Raw genomic sequence first — 20,808 nt, forward strand, 5'->3', positions numbered from 1 at the left:
AGTCAGAGAGGTAGAGCTGTCATCTGCTTCATCTACTATCTCTACTAAAAATGAAGCTTGGGTGTTAGTAGTTGTCATTGAATTTTTAGATGACCAACAATAAAGTTTGTTGCTTAATTTTGGACTGCCAAGTGTAAGTTTACCAAGTGTGTGGGTGTAGCAAGTAACATCTCTGAACCCTGAAAAAAAGAATCAAAATCGAATCCATTCTCCATGTCCTCACAATGCCTATGAATTTCACATAGTGGTAGTTTAAGCACCACACACATTGTCCATGCAAAAAGAGGTGGAATTAAACTATATCTAAATTGAACTTTACAAAATTTTAAAATCAGAACCTTTGTATAGCTGACGATGGATCATCATATCACTTGCCTTCTACTCATTGTCCCTGTTGGCATCCTGCATACACACCAGCCACGAATTAACATATATGCGCGTCCACACACACACAAGAAACCACACATGCATGTCTATACACCGAGGATATCATCTTCTACATTCTCTAAATTGACCATGTAGCACCACAAAAAACAAATTCTGTAGTCACATTTCATCAAACAGTTTGCCTCCCTCGAAATAATAATATCATGGTGGGGGTAATGCGTGATACAGGGGCGGCAAGCAGAGGGGACACACCAGGCGACGAGCAGGAGACGCGCGCCGTAGAGGGGTTTCGGCGGCCGTCGTCGGTGGGGTTGGGTGCACGTGATGGACGCCGATGAGCAGCTCGTCCTTGCTTCCCCGCACCACACGTTCAACAAAGTGATGTGGCCGGGGGACTCTACGGCTGGATCCCACAGCCTTGATCCAGTACTCGTCGACTGGATTGGGGAACATCTCATCGGTGCGTGCTCGTCGTGGGCGACGAAGGGAATCGGAAGGAGGCCCGCGACAGGTGGATCACAGGGCGAGGCGTCGCGTCAGATACAGCTGATTTTAAATAGGTTTGCTAACTTTCTAGTTCATTTCTTCTTTTTGGCTTAGGTTCAGAATAGTGGAACCCTGATATGCTCGTTAGACCACAACAATTGTGAATTAGTTAGAGCAGTTGACAGCCTTTTATTTCATTCGACATTCGCCACAGATATAAACAAATTAGTCCAGTACGACCCAAGATATCCTACATTTCAAATATTGAGATGAGCAATTACATATTTCCCACCTTGTATACCAGAGCTTCTCCATAATAAAATTATTTCATGTTTCACACATATGCCAAAAAATATAGGTGATACAGTACAAACAAGTAGACAATACAACCGCAATTAACATATTTCTAATGTATTTTACTGAAGATTGCAGGGGGTAAACTATGTTTGGAATGCTGTTTCAGGGATTTCGTATATCTAAATCTGGAAAGTGGCCATCCTGTCTATAATACCGTACTGTACAATGGGGTGGCTCTAATGCCGTACGAATGCACAACCACAATACAATTGCTTGTGCTGGTACCGCAAGCAATGTGAATAAAGGCAGCCAAAAGGATAGAAGGAGTACCTTGGCACGCAAGTCGTTTGAATCGGTGGCGGAAGAGCCACCGTTGATACTGTTCAGCCCTCGAGTGTTTCTAGCTGCAAGATAAAAATAGGTGTGTGCTCAAACATGACGCTAAAGTGAGCAAGCGCCTAATTCTTCTGCCCCAGCTACAAACTCTCCCAATCCCCACTCATACGCACCCACATACCGAGTGAGAAAGCGCCTAATTCTTCTACCCCAGCTACAAACTCTCCCAATCCCCACTGATACGCACCCACATACCGACCGCGCACGCACCGCTTCAAGCAATCATACAAATCTACCACTAAGCAGCGCTCCAAACCCTAGAAACTAAGAAAATGTGCGTGCGGCCGAACGACCGACGCCGTGGACCGGGGCGATAATCGAGGTCCAAATTAAACCCCCGGCAGAACATCACCGAACCTCCGACCTAAGCTCGGGCGACCACAACAGCGGCATCAGAGCGTGCCCGGCGAATCCCATCGAGAAGGGGGGGCAGAGGGGCACGCGAACCGACCTGGCGCGGAGGAGGAGCAGCCCATGGCCGGCGCCTTCGGTCGGGTCCGCGAAGTCGACGGGGAGCGTGAGTAACTGTTCGCAGAGGAGAATGAGGATGAGGGGTGCCGCACATGGAGCCATGGAGGGGAGATAGTGAGAGCATGGAGAGGATAATGGATTGACCAGCGCCGTCCTCCGTTGCCGAGGTTGCTCCGCCACCTGCTGTCGCGTCGACTGGCGGCCGACGTAATGCCGGATCCAGGGTCATCGGGTTCGGTCGCCTCTTGGCGGCTGATAGGAGGACTGCGGGTTAAAATCAATAGAACATAAGGGTGTTTATGTAAAAAGACCAGGACGGACGACCAGAAACCCAATTTGCTTTATTATTAGGGAGAGATTTGGTTTTCCCCATGTTTTCTCTAATTATTGGAGGAAAAAAATCATGGAAATTTCCTTTCGTGCAGATTTTTTTTTTGCTTCCACGAAAAGCACATGTTGGCTTCTCGCGGAGGCACATATTTGCTTCCGCGAAAAGCGCAGTTGTGCTTCACGAAAAGGAAAAAAATATGTGCTTCCACGAAAAGCATAAATTTACTTCTCGAAAAAATTATACTTTCACAAGAAGCACATATTTGTTTCTCGTGTATGCACAGCTTTACTTCTTTGTCGTCCTTCTCTTCTCAGAAAGGGGGGGAAAGTGTGCTTTCACCATACGGCTTTGCTTCTCGTAAAGGCGTAATTTTGTTTCCGCGAGCTGTGCTTCTCGAAAAGGGGGAAATGTGCTTCTACGACAAGAACATATTCACTCCTTGTGGTTGCATAAATTAGCTCCACAAGAAGCACAACTGTGGTTCTCAAAAATGAACAAGAAAATAGCGCTTGCAAGTCTGATATTTTTCTTTAAGTTTTTCGTAAAGAAAAAAGATGTTCGAAACATATTAATATAGAATCTAGTTTTGCAGATTGCAACACGAGAAATCCATCAATGAAAATGGTTCAAGATTTGAAGCACGGTCCAAGAAATAGGATGTTTTGAATAAACGAATTTATGAAATAAGTGGAAACTACCCGGCCGCGGCAAATGGTGTGCATGCAGTGTACATTTTGTCAGTGGAGGTGGGAGTAACCTTTGCTAAAGGTAATCCTAACTTGTGCTTTCGAGGAAATCCTATGTGCCTCTCAATGCGGCGCATGGTCGAGGATTCACACAAGGCACCCCTGACTCAACCGGGTCATTTTTGTTGGATTGTCTTTTGTTTATTTTTCTTTATTTGTTTTATTTCTTTTGTATTTTCTTTTCCCCTTCTATTTTACTTGTTTATATTCAAGTTCATTTTATTTTTCAAAAACATGTTTAGAAATTTCAAACAAAAAAATCTAATTTTTTAAAAATGAAATTAGGTTTTTGTTTTAAAATTTTGTTCAGAAATTTCTAAAAAATCCTAAAAAAATGTGTTTGCTATTTTTAATAAAATGTTCGAGGAATCACAAAATGAAAATTATATTTCAAAAATTACAAAATTATTGCATTCCCAAATTTATTATTGAAATTCGGTTTTCATATTCAGTTCACAAATTCTGAATTTTTTTATGGTTTTGAGATTTATCACAAATTCAAAATAATTGGAGGAAATTCAAAAAAATATTGGCAGTTCCAAATTTGTGCGTAACTACCAAAAAAATGTGTCTTCGATTTTTTGTCCTGTTTTTTAGGAAATATTTGAAATTTCTAAACATATTTGGGTTTTACTGAAAATGTATCAAAATTTGAAGTTTTGTTCGCATTTAGAAAAAAAGATTGTGTTTTCCAAAATGTGTTATAATAATTCAAAGATCTATATAATACAATATAGCAACTTACTAGAGTGAATTACTCACTAAAGTGAATACATACAAGCAATGAGTTGTCATTTGCTCTAGTGGCTAGCAGCACTAGTAGACAAGTTTGAAGTCCTGAGTTCGATTCGAGAGTCATTCGACCCTAATGGGACTGAAATCGTCTAGGGGCGTGCGAGCGAAAAAATTGTCCTCGATGACTCGGGTTCCTAGTTGTCGCTAAAGGTCCCCCGAAGTGTTTTTTCAAAATAAAAATAAACCCAGGCCAAATTTGACCAAAACCGAGTCAAATTTAAAGAAAATTCGTAGTTTGCATTAAATTTTATACAAAAAGTGAAATAAAAAACATAACTAAACACAGAACTATACTAAACTAAACTATATCGCCGCCGCCCGCCATCTTCGCCTTCTACATGCCGAGGAGCTTGTAGAAATTGGTGTAGTCACCGCCGTCGTCGTTGCCGCCCGCTCCACCGCCGTCCTTGCTGCACCCCTGCCGTGGCGAACGGGGTTCGAAGGCCCTGGCGCCTCCTAGATGACGATGCCACCCTCCTCGCGGCCGCGACGACGAGCGGCAATCTCTTCCATCTCCTCCCGGACGTAGTTGTCCCACGCCCATTTCAAAGCAGTCTCATTGGCGGCGGCCATGGCTAGGTGCTCTAGCTTGACGAGGAGGAGTCCAGGCTCCGTCTTCGGCTTGACGAGGCGGGAGGGAGCGTCGGGCTCATTCATGACGATGTCGGTGATGCGCCTGCGCCGCCCCAGCAGCGTCTCCTGCGACTCCGGCTTGACGGCGAGGAACGTCGGCGACCCGGAGGAGGGGAGCAGAAGCCGAACGACGAGGAAGACGTCGTCTCCATCCGCTTCGGCGTCCAGGAGCTGTCACGATGGCGGGAGAAGGCGGGTGGCGGTGGATACTCGTACCCCGGTGAGTGGCCGCCCTCGATGTGCTTCAGGACGGCCTCCGAGGTGCGGCCTGGGATGCCCCACCATTGGCGGCGCCCCTCGGAGTTGCGTCGACCGCGGGGTTCGACCCCGTTGGTGGCGGCGAGTTGGTCGGCGTTACGACGACCAAAGTACGCCGTCCATAGCTAGTGGTTGTCGGGGGCGTACCTCGGCAGGTTGCGCGGACTCTCCGACAGCCCCGACCGGATGCGCGCGATCCCTGCCCGCCGGTCAACACCAGTGGGCGGTGGTGGCACTGGGACTCCGCCGGCGCTCAACCTCCAGAACCCCGGCACCCCCATGTCCAGTGGCGCCGGGTAGTCCGCCTTGTAAAGAAGGCGGGCCTCGTCCTCGCGGAGGCGACTATGACCCAAGCCATATGCGGCCGCTCCGTCGCCGGGGAAGTGTTCTGCCATATTCGTGAGGGAAAGAGGGACAGAAGGCGCCGATGACGAAGAAGGAGATGATAGAGCGTTGGCGAGAGAACTGTGTGGCCACCTGCGGGGGAGAGGGTGCCTTATATAGCCGCGGGCATGCGGGCACGCGGAGCGGCGCCGTGTGAATGTGTGGCAGGAACCGACGAGACGTGTGTCGCCGCGCCTTCACTGTGCCGCCCATGAATCAATGGAAGGCTGACTAGCGGCGCAGCCTTCACATTGATTCTCATGGGAAACGAGGCGATGAGGACGACGACCGCGCGTCTAGTCGCTGACTCGGCGGGCCCAACTTTTTTTCGCGTCAAAAAAGTTCCCGTCGACGCCCCCGGGCGAGCCCGAGATCGTTGGGTTCATCCTGGGACCACTGGAGGCAATTTCGGCCTAAGCCAGCGAAAAACGGGCTCCTAGGCTGTTTTTCCCCGCCGGCAAAAAAAATGACCGAGGAGGCTGTTGGGGTGTGGTTGAAGATGCTCTAAGTGCTTCTTTTTCTGGATTTTTTGAGCTATAAACACAACTTGCTTCGATGCCTTCGTGTGGATCAGCCTAGTCGCGGTACTGCATGCAAACATTGGCCAGGCCCAACAACAACAGATGGTCGCTTGCTCGGTAATCAATGTTGATCACTCACATTGTTGATCCTCACAAAATAAAAACATATTGATCACGTCGTTCACCAGTCGACGGGCATTACCATTGACTAAACGACCGCTGAGCACTGAATTTCAAAAGAGAAATCATGAATCGAAGGAAATATTGTAAATTTAAAAAACATTTGACAAAGATTTTATCAAAATTTAAAAAGTTCATCAAATTTAAAAGGAGTTCATCATTTTTCAAAAGAAATCATTCACTTTGAAAAGTTGTTTAACGAGTTTTAAAAAAAATCAACATATTTGGACAAAAGATCATCGGTTTAGAAAAAGAATTTCAATGAATTTGAAAAACAGTTCATCAAATTGAAAAAATAATCAATTTGAAAAAGTTTATCGATTTGAAAAAAATAGTCAATTTTGAAAAAAAAATCATTCAATTAGGAAAAGTAAATATGATAAAATAAACCGAACAAAACTGTTCCAAATAAAAAATAAGAGGAAAAAATAAAATAAAGAAAAGAAAATGAAAGGAAGAAAGAAGAACATGTAAATGAGCACATGAGGAAAGGACGGTGGGGTGGTTAGTGGAACATATTCCCTCTATCCATACTAGTTGATTGCCCGTGCGTTGTCACGGGGTAAAGAGGAAAATGAGGATATCATCATTCCTGAAGAGATGAAGCACAAGTATATTTTAATTTTTTAGCATTTTTAGCATAACAATGCATTTACAGAAGATGAACGAGAAACGAAATCCAATGAGAAAGACTACAAACATGTGTCTGTGTGAGCCCTGTATGGAAGAAGTAGAGCACAAATAAATAAACTTTGGCTGTAGAAATACAACCCGGATTCATAATCATGATAATTTTCATGAAACAACCCATCATTCAAATGTGTTCTTTCATTTATCCGCCACTATTTATTTACTGTTATACTTCCTTGACATCCAATGAAAGTTTTCTTCGTGTTGATGTATGAGGTGTCGCCGGGTGCTCGAACATTAACTTTTTCTATCCCAAATTTGGGTGGAGGCTCGAGCTACCTACAACGCATAGAAAGAAGAAGAAATCCACAAGACCCCACAAGACCCCTTCAAGTTCTTCAACAACTATAACATGAAAGGGAGAATTTTTGGCAGCGGATAAAATTAACACAATAGGATGACAAGTATCTTGGCCTCTAGAAAATTGTTCCAATTGTCTTGGCCTAAAAAAACAATTTACCGGTACAAACATATCTTTCTTTTTCAGCAGGGTAGTACGAATAGATTTTGCCACAATTATCTATTGTAAATAACTTGTTTTAGTGGTAAGAATAGATTTTGACATAATTATCTATTGTAAATAACTTGTTTTTTGCAAACAGGGTGTTGTAACTCCTCGGAACCAACATTTATTTTGCTAGTACCAGCAAATCTTGCTTCCCATAATCAGTGGTGCTCGAAGGAATCACATCGGAGAGAATGGGCTCTTGCTTGGGTGGTGAAGGTGAAATTCTGTTTTTTTACAAGGAGATGAAGGTGAAATTCAACACTTCGGTAAAGGCCAAACTACCCATCTATTGTGAACTTGAGTGATGCATTGTTCCAACATCTTTCTTGTAAAGAAATCGATCGAAAAATGGTTGACACTACGATACACGTACATAATCAACCTTGTATGCCACTGAGAAGTGTAAGCATAACCTTTTGCATGCCACTGAAAATTGTAAGCATAACCTTTTGCATGCCACTGAAAAGTGTAAGCATAACCTTTTGCATGACCCTGAAGTGAGCATAACGTTTTTAGTTTTCGAATGAAAGATTTGAATGAAAAAATATCACAAGACACGCCAACCTACCCGTGTAGCTGGTGACGATATGTGTCATGGTTGAAAATTAAAAAAAGTTAACCAACTACTTTTAAATTAACTTAGATATACAAGAATGGGGCAGAAGTGACACAACATCTCCCCTTGCCGCAAAGGTGTGTCTCCCATCTAGAAAATGGTGTATCTACCTTCACTATAAAAATACCAACGTAAAAAACAGAGCATCTTCTTTTGCCTCATATTAGTTCATACACAAGAACATGAAATCGGAAAAACTCTCAACCTCTGTTGTCCCTAGTCCTTGGACTTGGATTATGTTAAATCTTGCAAACATTTTTTCTACACACAACAAGGCCACTTGAGGCAATGCTCCTAGCAGTCAGATTATGATGTACTTCTTGTGTATCAAAATATAATACATTTTTTGGGTCTAGATTGACACTAAAGAGCATCTTATATTTTGATATGGAGGGAGTATATCATTAGATCAACATCTTCCTCTATAGCAACATGATGAAACCTGAAGTCAGCTACTGCCTTCTTTGAGCAAAACGTTAAAAAAAGAAATCGTCCATATAGGAACTATGTGCTCAGTAAGATCAGGATCTTTGGACTATTTTTAGTATATTCCAGTTTATTAAATTTCTTTCTTGGGTTCATGCTAATGCTTACTATGATCCTCCCTTTATGAGAAACACATTTATCTAAAATATCAGTTGACCTAGAAGATGAAGAATATCACTTTAGCCTAGTTTATTGCTGGAATGTTTACATGTGGATCTGAATCTGGAAAAAATATGACTACTGACAAAGAAAATTTATATCATCCTCACCCATGACATAAATTTGTTAATGTCGTCGATGTAGCTCGTAACAACAGCGCAACATCTTGCTGGTGCCTTAGTTCCCCGCACATGTCCATCTCTGTGTCACGAGCATGCACCTCGCCCTTGCTGCCGCCATCCTGAAAATCAGTAGTACATCCTACAATGAAAACTTCTTTGAGGAAAAGAAATAAGTCGTAGAGCCCTACAGATTAATTGTGACATGGAATATTCATCCTTGGATCTGGACCATCACCGCATACGTGAAAGTACATAGTTTTTACTGCACATCTAACTCTAGTGACCCCTGGTATTCCAACGGATTTTGTGACAAATGAAAAGAAATCAGCAAGTATCTATACTCTGTGGGATGAGACGCCTAAAGCAGAAACTCACCACGCAAGTTATCATCACAACACGGCTATTGCCTCCTAGAGAATCTTGTAGTATGAGTGTCAATTTACTCTCTCTATAGGGTACTTGAGACTCATTATTCTTCTTGATAGCTGAAATGACATTAGATAATGCAAACAACGAAGAATTGATCTAGAGCTTTCTTGAAGGCGGATCCCTTCATTGCAAGTCTTTCTATTGTCCTTAGTTCCTGATATGAAACCAACACGACATGATCTTAAACTGGAAATGTAAAGCTTTTATATGTTCTATGCACCTTATTATAGGGAATCATACCAGACAAGTCGATGAGGTTAAGCCTCCCTTTGACAGTATCATTACTGACCGTGATAGAGGGCACATCATGGCTCCTACATGAGACATCATTCAGGCCTGTGTGGGCGGCTTTTCTACTCTGCACACCTATCAAGTAGATCTCCTGAAATTCCTCCGCTGATCGCACAGGGGCCTAAAACCACAAAAAGACAACAGTAAGTGTGCTGCAGAAGCTACATATGAGCAGACACGGACATCTGAGGATGACCAAGCGCCATCGCATTACCCAAGCCAAGACCTTGAGCTGCAGGTTGCCAAGCTTGTCGTCCAATGCCATGATCTGTCTTGACTTGGGCTCGAGCAAGTCATAGCACCGTTACATGTACACCTCGTAGTAGGAGATCTCGACAGAGCAGCACGTGCCAGTACATTGTGCCAGGATGGTCACAACCGACAAAGGGATGAGCCCCGGCAGATCATCACGGCCCTGCGTAATAGAAACAGGTCAGTCGTGCAGCATATCTGCAAACATGTTGTGTGCAAGACGGGAAGAATGGAATGGGCACCTGCATCCTGTAGGTCTTGCCGCTGCCGGTTGCTCCATGAGCAAAAACGGTCGCCTTGATGCCCTCGAAGATGCCCACGATCAAGGCGCCGACCTCCTGGTCGAATACGGTCTGTGACAGATGAGTCCTCGGTCTCTAACGCCATCTTGAAGCGCATGCCGGGGCACCACTACACCTGCATGGCCGCCCTCACCGTGCCCGCGCGCACGCAGAACTCCGGGGTGCTCGCCGCGGGTAGTACACCACCTCGAACGGCTGCTCGTCGGCGGCCAACCTTACCGCCGCAACCACGTCCTCGGCGGGGGCCTTGCCCTTGGTGGCGGCATCGTCGGAGCCCGCATTGCCGCCGCGCATCAGGCCCCTGTAGTGGTCCCACCCGGAGTGGCCCTCGTCGCAGAAGACGCCCTTGGTGTGGTGGACGCCGACGTGGACCTCGCCGCCGTCGCTGCGCAGGAAGACGATGGAGTCGCCGGCGAGGAGCTTCTTCTGGTTGACGAAATTCCTCCAGTCGGTGGTGAGCAGGTGGCGGAGTGGGGTGCTCCGATAGATGTGGCGGAACTTGAACTCGTCCCCGTGCACGTCCCTGACGATGATGCTCTGCAAGGGAGGCTCCGAGCTATAGTCGAGCGCTGAGAAGATGGTCTCGATGCAGAAACGCGGGACCGAGAAGCCCCCGTCGTGGTTGTCGTTGGACTATGTGAGCGTCTTGGCGAAGGAGGCCGGCTTCGGGTAGTCGTCCTCCGCCCTCCCTTCGGCGGCGACGTCACCCACGTCGACCGCGGGGTCGCCGTGGCGGATCGGGACGAGGCGGATCTTGCCGCCGCTCCTGCTCCCGCTCATCGCGCCCGAGGCTGCCGCTGCACTCGCCCGTCATGCCGGAGGCCGGTGCCGCCGCTCCTGCTGCCGCTCATCGCGCTCGAGGCTGCCGCTGCACCCGCCCATCGCGCCGGAGGCCGGTGCCGCCGCTCCTGCTGCCGCTCATCGCGCCCGAGGCCGCCGCTGGACCCGCCCGTCGCGCCGGAGGCCGGTGCCGCCGCTCCTACTGCCGCTCATCGCGCCCGAGGCCGCCGCTGCACTGGAATCTGGGAGACGGTGGTTCAGACGGGGTCGTGGAGATTTTTGCGCGTACCGGGAAGCCGCGTGAGGGCCCGAGGGATCGATCATAACGCATGCGGGGGTTGGTTGACTGAAATCTTGAAAATCACGCGAGGGAATCACACCGGGCGAAAGGAAAGGTCGAGAGGTAGAGGGTTTTCCTGTGAACCGGTTTTGTTCTGTATTTAATCAATTGGTTTATGAAGGGATGAAAAAAATCGGTGAAACTGCTAGCGGTGGAAGTGCTAGCGAGGGGGGTCTGTCGTGGTCGAACCATCACGACGACGGCAGATTCTTCTTTAATAGTAGAGATATGTAGAGTCTAATGTGTTTTTCAAGGCTAACTTTGACCATATGCTAGAGAATAATATATGACATGCAAGTTACACAAAGCATGTCTTCAAATTCGTACATGAAAGGAGCTTTCATTGATATAATTTTTATATTATACATTTCATACACTATTAATCCTATCAATAGTCAAAGCTAATCTCAAAAAATGCATTATGCCCTATATATATATATGGATGGAGGGAGTATGAATGACCACACGGTCACAGGTCCGAACCACAACGGGAGCACGCGTGCGCAGAATTTTTAGAGTTAAAAACATAAAAGAAAAGGAAGGAGGAGAGGGTGTGTGTGCTGCAGAACATGCTAGGCCTCACCCGACTGGGGCGACCCAGCTGCGAGTCAACAATTCCCAAAATCAAAAGTGCGTGAGGGATCAAACTCAAGACCTCCGACGAGTGAATCAAGTCGCTAACCAATGTATCTCGTGAGATTTGGTGTCAAAATAGGCAGCCTGATGTGTTTGAACTGTATAAGCCGCGACATTATTAATTATTTATGAAATTCCAAACGTGGTTTTATTTTTGAAAAAAAGTAAATACAATTTGAAACATGAACACTATCAAATTAGTGAACAACATTTATGAAACATCAAACATTTTTTAAACAAAAACATGTTTTGTCGAACACAAACATTTCTTGACAAACAGCGACAAAATTAAAAACATTTTTCAATATTAAGATGTTTTTGTTGAACGCGTGGACATTTTCTATAAAACCGGAACAAAATTAAAACCATGATTTTTTTAAATTACCAGAACATTTTCTGAATTTACGAACAAATTTTTTAAACAGTAATATGTTTTACAATTTCTTTACAATTTCTCAACATTTGTTTGGATTTTCTTAACAAAATTTGAGTACATATACATTTTTTGACTACTTGGTTTGGTGAAATTTTGGAAAAATCTGAATATATTTTACAATTTTGAACATTTATTGGAAAGACAAGTAAACTTGCAAAAATAACTGAAAAATAGAAAAGTAACAGTAATAAAGACCAAGAAAACTAAAAAGAATAAAAACAAAATATGAAGAGGATTTAAAAGAAAAAAGGGAACATGGATAGTTTTTTTTAAATAGAAACAACCACACCAAGATAAAACAGATAACGAAACTTCCCTATGGGCTATCTGGGCAGCGAGGAGAAAGGCATTTATGAAGATATATTTCAGAGTTCATTCTTCACTCACTGCTTGTCACCTCCTTTCGAACGATATCCAAATCCTAAAGAAACCAAAAATTGCAACGATGTATTCAGTAGCCGTGAGGCCTACACAGTGGATCCAACCACCTTCAGGCATGATGAAAATGAATATTGATGCGGTCACTATAATAAGATCGGGTGTTGGTTCGCTTGCTGGAGTTTGCAGGAGCAAGGTGGGACTTTATCTTGGAGCGTCATTAAAGGCATCTCCGATCCAGCTACTCTGGAGGCTTTCGCAATATGGGAATCAATGACACTAGCGGAGGATCTTAATCTACAGGCGATACATGTTGCAACGGGCTACAAAGGGATTGTTGATGACATCAAGGAGAAACATAGCCCTAGCTATGTTGTTATCATACATGAGATCATAGTGTACTCTCGTAGTTTTCATCTATGCAACTTTGTTCATGAGTTTAAGAGCTTAAATTTCGAGGTTCACAATCTAGCGAAGTATTTTTTGAACTGGCGGTAGGTCGTTCATATCTGTTTAGGCCACCCTGATAAACTTCAATTCGTACCTGTAAACATTGTGAAGGTTTAATAAAAGCTTTGCTCTTTGTCTAAAAGAAAATAACAAAACTTGCAAAAGGTTCCCAATACCCGTTGGGAAAACCCTAGAAAGTTCTCAAAACCTGAATATCTGAAACAGTTAACGGGCGGGCCACCCAAAAATGCTCGTTCGGTCACCTTGTGTGTTTCGCCGACAGTTTACCGTAACAACTGTGAAATTGAGTTTTTTCAATAAAACTTTCCCTTTGTGTTGCTTCGTTCAGCAACGGACACAAACACACTTAAAGAATGACTGGACGGGCCCAAAACACATCGAAATGGTGGGGTCACCGCTTTGGAGAATGCTCCGTTTGCTAGTTTTAGGTTTCTAGAATATTTTGGTTTAACTTATTCCATTTTTCTGTTTTTTCTATACAGGCTTTTTGGTGTATGTTTTTTTCCTTTCTTCCATCTTTTTTATTTCATTTCTATTTTAGTTTTTTTTTCTCTTTTTTCCAAATTTTATGAATTAAAAAATATGTTTTAAAAAACTGTTCATGTTTCAGAAATTTTTCAGGATTTTCAAAATGTGTTCACATATTGTTCATTTTTCTAAAAATTGTTAAGTTTGATGAAAAATTGATCACAATTTCAAAAAAGGTTCAAAATGTTTCAATTTTTTCAGAAAATATTCTGAAAATTATCAATATTGTTCGATTTTTTAAAAAGATGGTTGTATTTATGAATAATGTTCAGAAAGTTCAGAAAAAGTTTGGGTTGTTCAAAAAATGTTTGGAATTCAAAATATTGTATCCATTTTTAGACGATTTGTGTAAAAAATGAAAATATGTTCAACTTCTTCAAAATTTGTTTATAAATCCAAAATAAATATCATATTTTCAAATTTTATACATGATTTGAAAGTAAAATGTTTTAAAATTTTGTATACGATAAATTTGTGACTATTATTCTATTACGATGTGTATTTAGTTTATAATAGTGATGTGAAAGACAATAAAGTTTATAAAATACAATTCTTAAAAGTACTCGTCCCCCTCTTCTTCACCAAGCTCTGCCGACGAGCCCGTGTATTTGTGTCCCATCCCTCTTCATGGCGCTTGGGTGACAAGCGGTGGCGAGGGGAATGTCGGTGCCTTTGCTCCAACTAGTTGTTTATTTTAGGATATTGTAAACCCCGCACGTGCGGCGCTAGTTTATGACGACGCTTCTTCTTTGAGTTGGTATTTCTAGCGATTTGGATGAAGTCGAGGAAGTTCGACATAGATTTTTGCCATCTCCTCAAAACGGCAAGGTTAAGCTTTTTGTCATGCATGCGTTATAGGAAGATGTAATGCTAGACTCTTCGGATTGATTCAAGGGTTTTCAACGACGATGATTATGGGTTTAGGGGCACTAGTCCTTGGTCCTTAGGCGCACATTTACAATGACTTTATGGATGCTTTCGACAAGGTCAAACTGCCTCCGGCAAGGGAGTGGCTAAAGCAACTTCGATGGTTCAAAGGCCTCGATGTATTTTTCTAATGCTTCTAATATTTTTTAATGATAAATTTGAGTTATTAAAAAAAGATCTAAAACTACTTAGCTCCTAAATGCAGCCTAAGTTCGTAGAAGTGATTCATTTTTCAAAGGAAAGAACAGGACAATAAAACATGACAGCGCTCGTTGCCATCGACGACGGATCCTGTAACCGTCGGTCGTACGGTACAACGGAACACGCGGTCCACGGGAGAAGGAGTCAGTCCAGTCCAGGCTTTTGTCGCCCAAGTTCAGCACTACCGACCGCGTTCCCGTAGCCGTAGCTGCCTGGACCCGTTCCACCCCTCGCGCTCCACCGCGACGACGTCCCCGGCGATGTCGACCTGCGGCACTGCTCAGTCGACAGTCCCTGACGCACAGTAGACGCGCGCCCCTGACGCCACGTTACCTGCTCAATCCCTTTCTGCCGGGTCAAGATTAAGCCCTGGATGCATCTCGTCGATCACACGATGGCTGCCTGCCCTGTCTCCTTCACACGTCAACTCCTCGTCCGATGGCTGCGTGTGGTGGGTGAGAACTGAGACGTGGGGAAAACACAATATTACAGGTTCATAACTTGGACCCTGTCAACATCCATGCGCAAACCCTTTTTCATTCCAAGCCGAGCACCACGGAATGTAAATTCATTCCCCATGTTGCTGATGGGATTAGAACCGAGGCGGTGGTTATGTGTGGATGATGTGTAACTATTGTAAATTCTCTGGGGTTTAATCGGGTGAAGGCAGAATCGAATTTCCTAATGTCATCTCATTTTGTTGGCCAAACAAGACGGTGGGATGCGGCATCTATAGCTTTTATAAAATGTGTGGGCGTACCATCCTTACTTGGAAAGGTCAAATTTGAATATATATTTTTCTGCTAATCAAGCGACGCATGTGCTAGCTAATTACTGTTATCTTTTTTCTACTCTTAAAGAAGGGGTTGATAGTCTCGCCTCACTTTCATCAACCCCTCGATAAATCCTATATTGGGTCCATGAATGTCTTACAGGCGACCTTCCGTTCAAGCGTAGTTAATTTGGTCCGGCTCATTTTACCCCTGCATTAACTTAATCAAATCGGTATTTTTTTTAAAACAACGGCATGCATTAACTCATTCAGATGTCCACGATACTTTAAATTAAGGAGTTAGTAGTCTCGCCTCACTTTCGTCAACCCTTTGATAAATCCTATATTACGTCCACGAGCCTCTTATAGGCGACCTTCCACTCAAGCATGGTCAATTTGGCCAGTTCCATTTGATACGTGCATTAACTCAATCAAATCACTTTTCAAAAAAAATGTCATGCATTTACTCATTCAATTCAAATCTTAAGAAACTGCAACTAAATCCAAGCTTGTTTTCCACTACTCATGCTCAAATCAAATCAAATCTTACCAAAACATTAATAAATACAATAAAAATTTACCGATCCATTTGATGTGTGCACATGTTTTTTTTTTGGTTTCATTTCTTCTATGGCCAATAGGTTGGTTTTTGCTCGGCATGCTATCAGAATCGGCACATACTTGTACACCACGGTGAGTTGGTAGCGTCGCCTCCATTCAAGTTAAACCTTCCCGGTTAGAAGCATTAGAAAACACGGCTTTGGTTCAGCCGATGAAAGGGTTTTAATCCCGGTTCTGTTACGAACCGGGACCAATGGAAGCATCAGTCCCGATTCGTGAAGCCAGGGCGCCGGCCAGGCGAGGGTCCTGGTTCGTCTGACCCCTTTGGTCCCGGTTCCAGATACGAACCGGGACCAATGGTCCTCGCTCCTGACGCAGAACCGTTAGTCCCGGTTGGTAGCTGGAACCGGGACTAAAGGTCGATCTTTTGTTCCGGTTCTGGCCACCAACCTGGACCAAAGAGATGCCTTTATGTAAGTGCATCTAGTGCCCCTTAGTGATTTTGGTGGTTTGAAGACTTATAGGTTAACTATCTAATGTGTTTATAAGTGTACACATGATCTATAAGTCACTGAGGAGTTTGAGATATTTGATGAATATCGACCCCTAAAAATGTATATCTTCGGTTGAAGAATTTGGTCTGAAGCTGAAGAATTGAATCGCGAAGAATCTGCTATGAAATTCATATTCCTCATGAAGATATTGAAATTGAGGAATTCGGTGTGTCCTGAAGAAAATCATCTTGAAGACTTTGAAGCATGAAGATTTACTCTTTCTGTTTTATTTTCTTCACACTTGAGTAATAGGAACACCGTAGTGTTAAAGGGGGTCAAAGTTACACTTTGGAATGAATTTCCTCATGATGCTCAACCCAAGGCTAATCCTACCAAAAGCCTCAAGTGAGGAATACGAGTGACATGAGGAGTCTCACAGTTGAGGGTTCCGACCGTTTCGATAGCCACGCCAGGTCATTGGTCTTATCCACACCAACAGTCATATTATTTAAGGGCATTAGTGTCAAATCATGTCGGGATGCTCCCAGGCTATAAATAGCCGCCCCCACAACCATTAGCTGGTTGGCTTCTCCTTATGAACTAACACTTGTCATAAGAGCAACCCAATTCCTCAGAGTCTTCGAGAGTAATTCATCAGTGAGGAAATACCCCATACACCGAAACCACAAACCTAGAACCAAGTGATTGAGCATCACTGAAGAAGTTGTTCCTGTGTGGGACTGAAGCCTTTTACCTTTGAGGACTGTGCATCCTCCAGACGGTTAGGTGTCATGGTCTAGAGCAATCCAGCAGTCAATTGTGGATCGCCGGGTGACCAAGTTTGTGAGGGTTTGGAAGTCTGCCTTGAAGACTTACCACGAGTGTTGGGCGAGGACTGTGTGATCTTAGCCCAAGGAGAACACGGTAGGGACTGTGTGTCCCGCGACTGTGTGTCCTTTGGTTTCAATACCAAGCCGCTCCAAACCAGATGTACGACTGTCACAACAGTTGGAACTGGGTCATCAACTACTGTCTTCGTTGTGAAACGGGTTCTAATTCCTCAACTCCTTACTTTCCTCTGATTATGTGTTGATGACTTTCACTGCTACTGTTTGAAGAATTTGCTGAAGACTTTATCTAAAATTCCTCAACCCCAAATTTTTCACGCTAGTTAATCCTCATCTGTTTTTTTCGTGCCTGCTCACTTTGCAATCTGTTTTCACATTCCTCACTCTGAAAAACTGCTGTTGTGAAAGTTTGCACTTCTGATCCTTTACTGTTTCCGCTGTAAGTTAGTCATCAGTGAGGAATTCCCTCAAAAGGAAATTCCTCAGTGATGAAATTCTAAAAATCTCCTATTCACCCCCCTCTAGTCGATATAACGCACTTTCAATTGGTATCAGAGCAAGGTACTCCCTTGTTCTGTGTGATTTTGGTTTAACCACCTGGAGTTTTAGTTATGTCGACTGCAGGCATGTTTAAGGTGACTGCAGCATGTCCTACTTTCGAAGGAAAGAACTTTCCCTTCTCGAAGAACAAGATGCAAATGCATCTACAAGCTATCGATAATGATCTCTGGTATATTGTGGAACATGGCGTCCCCATCATCTCTGCTAGTGTCTCTGCTGCTGATGTGAAGAAATTCAAGCAACTTGATTCTCAAGCAAAGAATATCATCTGTGGCCATCTGAGCCCAGTCCAGTTTGGAAGAGTGAGTTCTTTGGGCTCCGCAACACTTATCTGGGAGAGACTGTGCAAAGTAAATGAAGGAGTATCAACCCAGCGTGACTCTCGTGTTGATATTCTTCGCAATATCTTCAATCGCTTCAAGAGGCATGACAATGAAAGCTGCCAAGACACCTTTGATCGCCTCACTAACATATCAAATGAACTGCAAGCACTGGGAGCTCGAGACATTACTGATCACGAAGTTGTGAAGAAACTGCTGAGATCTTTGGATTCTTCATTTGATACTTTAGTTCTGATGATTCAAGAAAGACCAGACTACAAGATGCTTGACCCAGCTGATATACTCGAAAGACTCAATACTCATGAATTCCAGCTAGAAGAAAAGAAAGATCTATATGGACCAAGCTATTCCAGACCACGTGCACTGAAGGCTAGAGCAATTTCCTCATCTGAAGAAGAAGATTCGGATGATAGCATTGGTGACCCTGAAGAATTTGGACAGGAGCTTGCAATGCTCGTGAGGAAATTCCACAGGTTTACACGACGTGGCCAGTTCGGTAAATCTTCAAGAAGAGACATGAGGAAATCATAATCTTCATCTGAGGACTACAAGAAGAGAACCTGCCACAAATGCAAGAAATCAGGTCATTACATTGCTGACTGTCCCCGTTGGGGAAAGGAATCAAAGAAAAAGAAATACAAGGATGACAGTTCTGATGACTCGAAGAAGAAGAAGAAATCTTCAAAATTCTCATCTTCAAAGCCCTCATCGCACAAAAAGACTAGTTTCAGAAAGGCTCGGGCACTTATTGGCAAGGAAATGAATTCCAAGGCAGAATCAGAGGAATGTGATGAAGAAGAGGGTTCTGATGAAGAGTTAGAATCCGGACAGGCTAGTCTTGCACTAGCAACCACTTTCGTCAGCAAGTCAATCTTCAACCTTGAAGAACACGATAACACCATCGACACTGATGACTATGCTGATGACTTCGCTCCAACCTATTGCTTCATGGCAAAAGGTTCAAAGGTACCGAATGATGCTTCCTCCTCTGATTCAAGTGACTGTGAACCTAATGATTCTAAAAAACCCAGCTACAGTAAACTTGCTATCATTGCCACTAAACAACAATCTACCCTGGAAAAGCTTCAGAAACTGCTAGATAGAAGTGATGATCTGTTGAATGATGAAATGAACCTTACCCAAATCCTCACTAAAGATGTGAAAAGTCTTCAGTCTAGATTTGATAATCTTCAAGATCGTTATGATACACTCCTCACTGTTCATGAGAAGCTTTCCTATGAATTTCTTCAAAGGAAGCTTGATCTAGAGAAGCTGAGGATGTCTCATGATGATCTTCGTACGGAAAATGATTCATTACTAGCTCAACAGATCAGCGCTGCTCAAGTTGAATTCATTCCTCCATGTCTTAAATGCATTGAACGCGAAACTGCTAATTCTTCACCAGAATCATAAAATGCTTCTATTGCTACAAATTCTTCAACTGCACCTGTAGTGTCTATTTCCTCACTTGAGGAAAACACAAATGTTACTGATGAAAATGCAGGGTTGAAGGAATTTTATGTGAAAGGCATATACAAAAGTCTCAAAGGACATCAAACCCTTTGTGATGAGCTCAAAAAGCAGATCTTGAACAGGAGCCCGAGGAAAGAAGGAATTGCCTTTGAGAGGAAATTAAATGCTGATGTATCTTATTGGAAACCTGAGCAGTATCCCAAAACCTCATGGGTTGCTGCTACTAGGCCTCCTTTTGATCCATCCAATCTAACTGGCTTTTCATGTGAATTATCCTATTCCTCAGATGAGTCATTTGACTCCAACTATAAACTGTTCAAAAATCAGTCTGGTGAAGTATTTGCTCGATATGTTGGAACTAACTGCAGGAATGGTCCTCCCTTGAGGAAAATCTGGGTTCCCAAAAGGTGTCTTGAAAATCTTCAAGTGAATGTCCTCATGACACCACCGATGAAGAATCTGAACCCCAGATCAAATTCCTCACGAGGACCAAAGTCTTCAAGAGGATAAAAATCCTCAACTGGTCAAAATTATGCTCGTACCCGTGCTAATGCGTCTAACATGCAGGGAAACTACAAGGAATATGAATATGAGCGTTACTCTTCAAATCATTATGTTCATAAATTCTCAAACCAGTTCTCTGCATATTCATATGAGTACTTTAACCCCCCTACTGTTAAGAGAAGTGCATTAGCTTCAATGCCACCTTTCTCATATGGTGCTCGCAGGATGATGAATGCTTTACCACCCCTTCAGATGTGGGTGGTGAAGAAATCGAACTAATCACTTCTGCAGGTCAGGTCTCCAGATGAAAATCGTCATCTGAAGAATTTTCTGGAGACCTGAGGAAATGCTTGATAGGACGCAAGCTAATATTGATGAAATAGAAATATTTCACACGTCCTTATAATTCTGTTGTGATGAAATTCTTATCTGATGAAATTGATATCATATTCTTCAAATCTGAAGCATATGAGATGGTAAGCTGTACTAATTCATCTTCAGGATGATAAACCCAAGAATACTGAGTGGGTTCTTGATAGTGGCTGCACACATCACATGACTGGTGATAAAAGCTTTCTGATGAATATGCCACTAACTCGATCACCTCTGAAGCAAATCACATATGCTGACAAAGGTAAAAGCAAGGTATTGGGACTTGGCAAAGTGGCTATTTCCAAGGATAGGCATATGGACAGAGTGATGCTTGTTGAATCCCTTGGTTTTAACCTCATGTCAGTCTCGATGCTTTGTGATCTTGATATGATTGTTATCTTTGGTACATATAGATGTGTAGTCATCATGGAATCTGATAGATCCA

At 43.4% G+C, this 20,808-nt stretch overlaps 1 pseudogene; it reads right to left on the reverse strand.

Annotated features, from left to right (window-relative positions):
- Positions 1 to 9,490: 9,490 nt before the first annotated feature.
- LOC123396286 lies at positions 9,491 to 10,520 on the reverse strand (annotated as a pseudogene).
- Between the last annotated feature and the right edge of the window lie 10,288 nt (positions 10,521 to 20,808).

The sequence above is a fragment of the Hordeum vulgare genome, chromosome 5H (assembly GCF_904849725.1).
Source record: "Hordeum vulgare subsp. vulgare chromosome 5H, MorexV3_pseudomolecules_assembly, whole genome shotgun sequence".
In the NCBI taxonomy this organism is placed as follows: Eukaryota; Viridiplantae; Streptophyta; class Magnoliopsida; order Poales; family Poaceae; genus Hordeum; species Hordeum vulgare.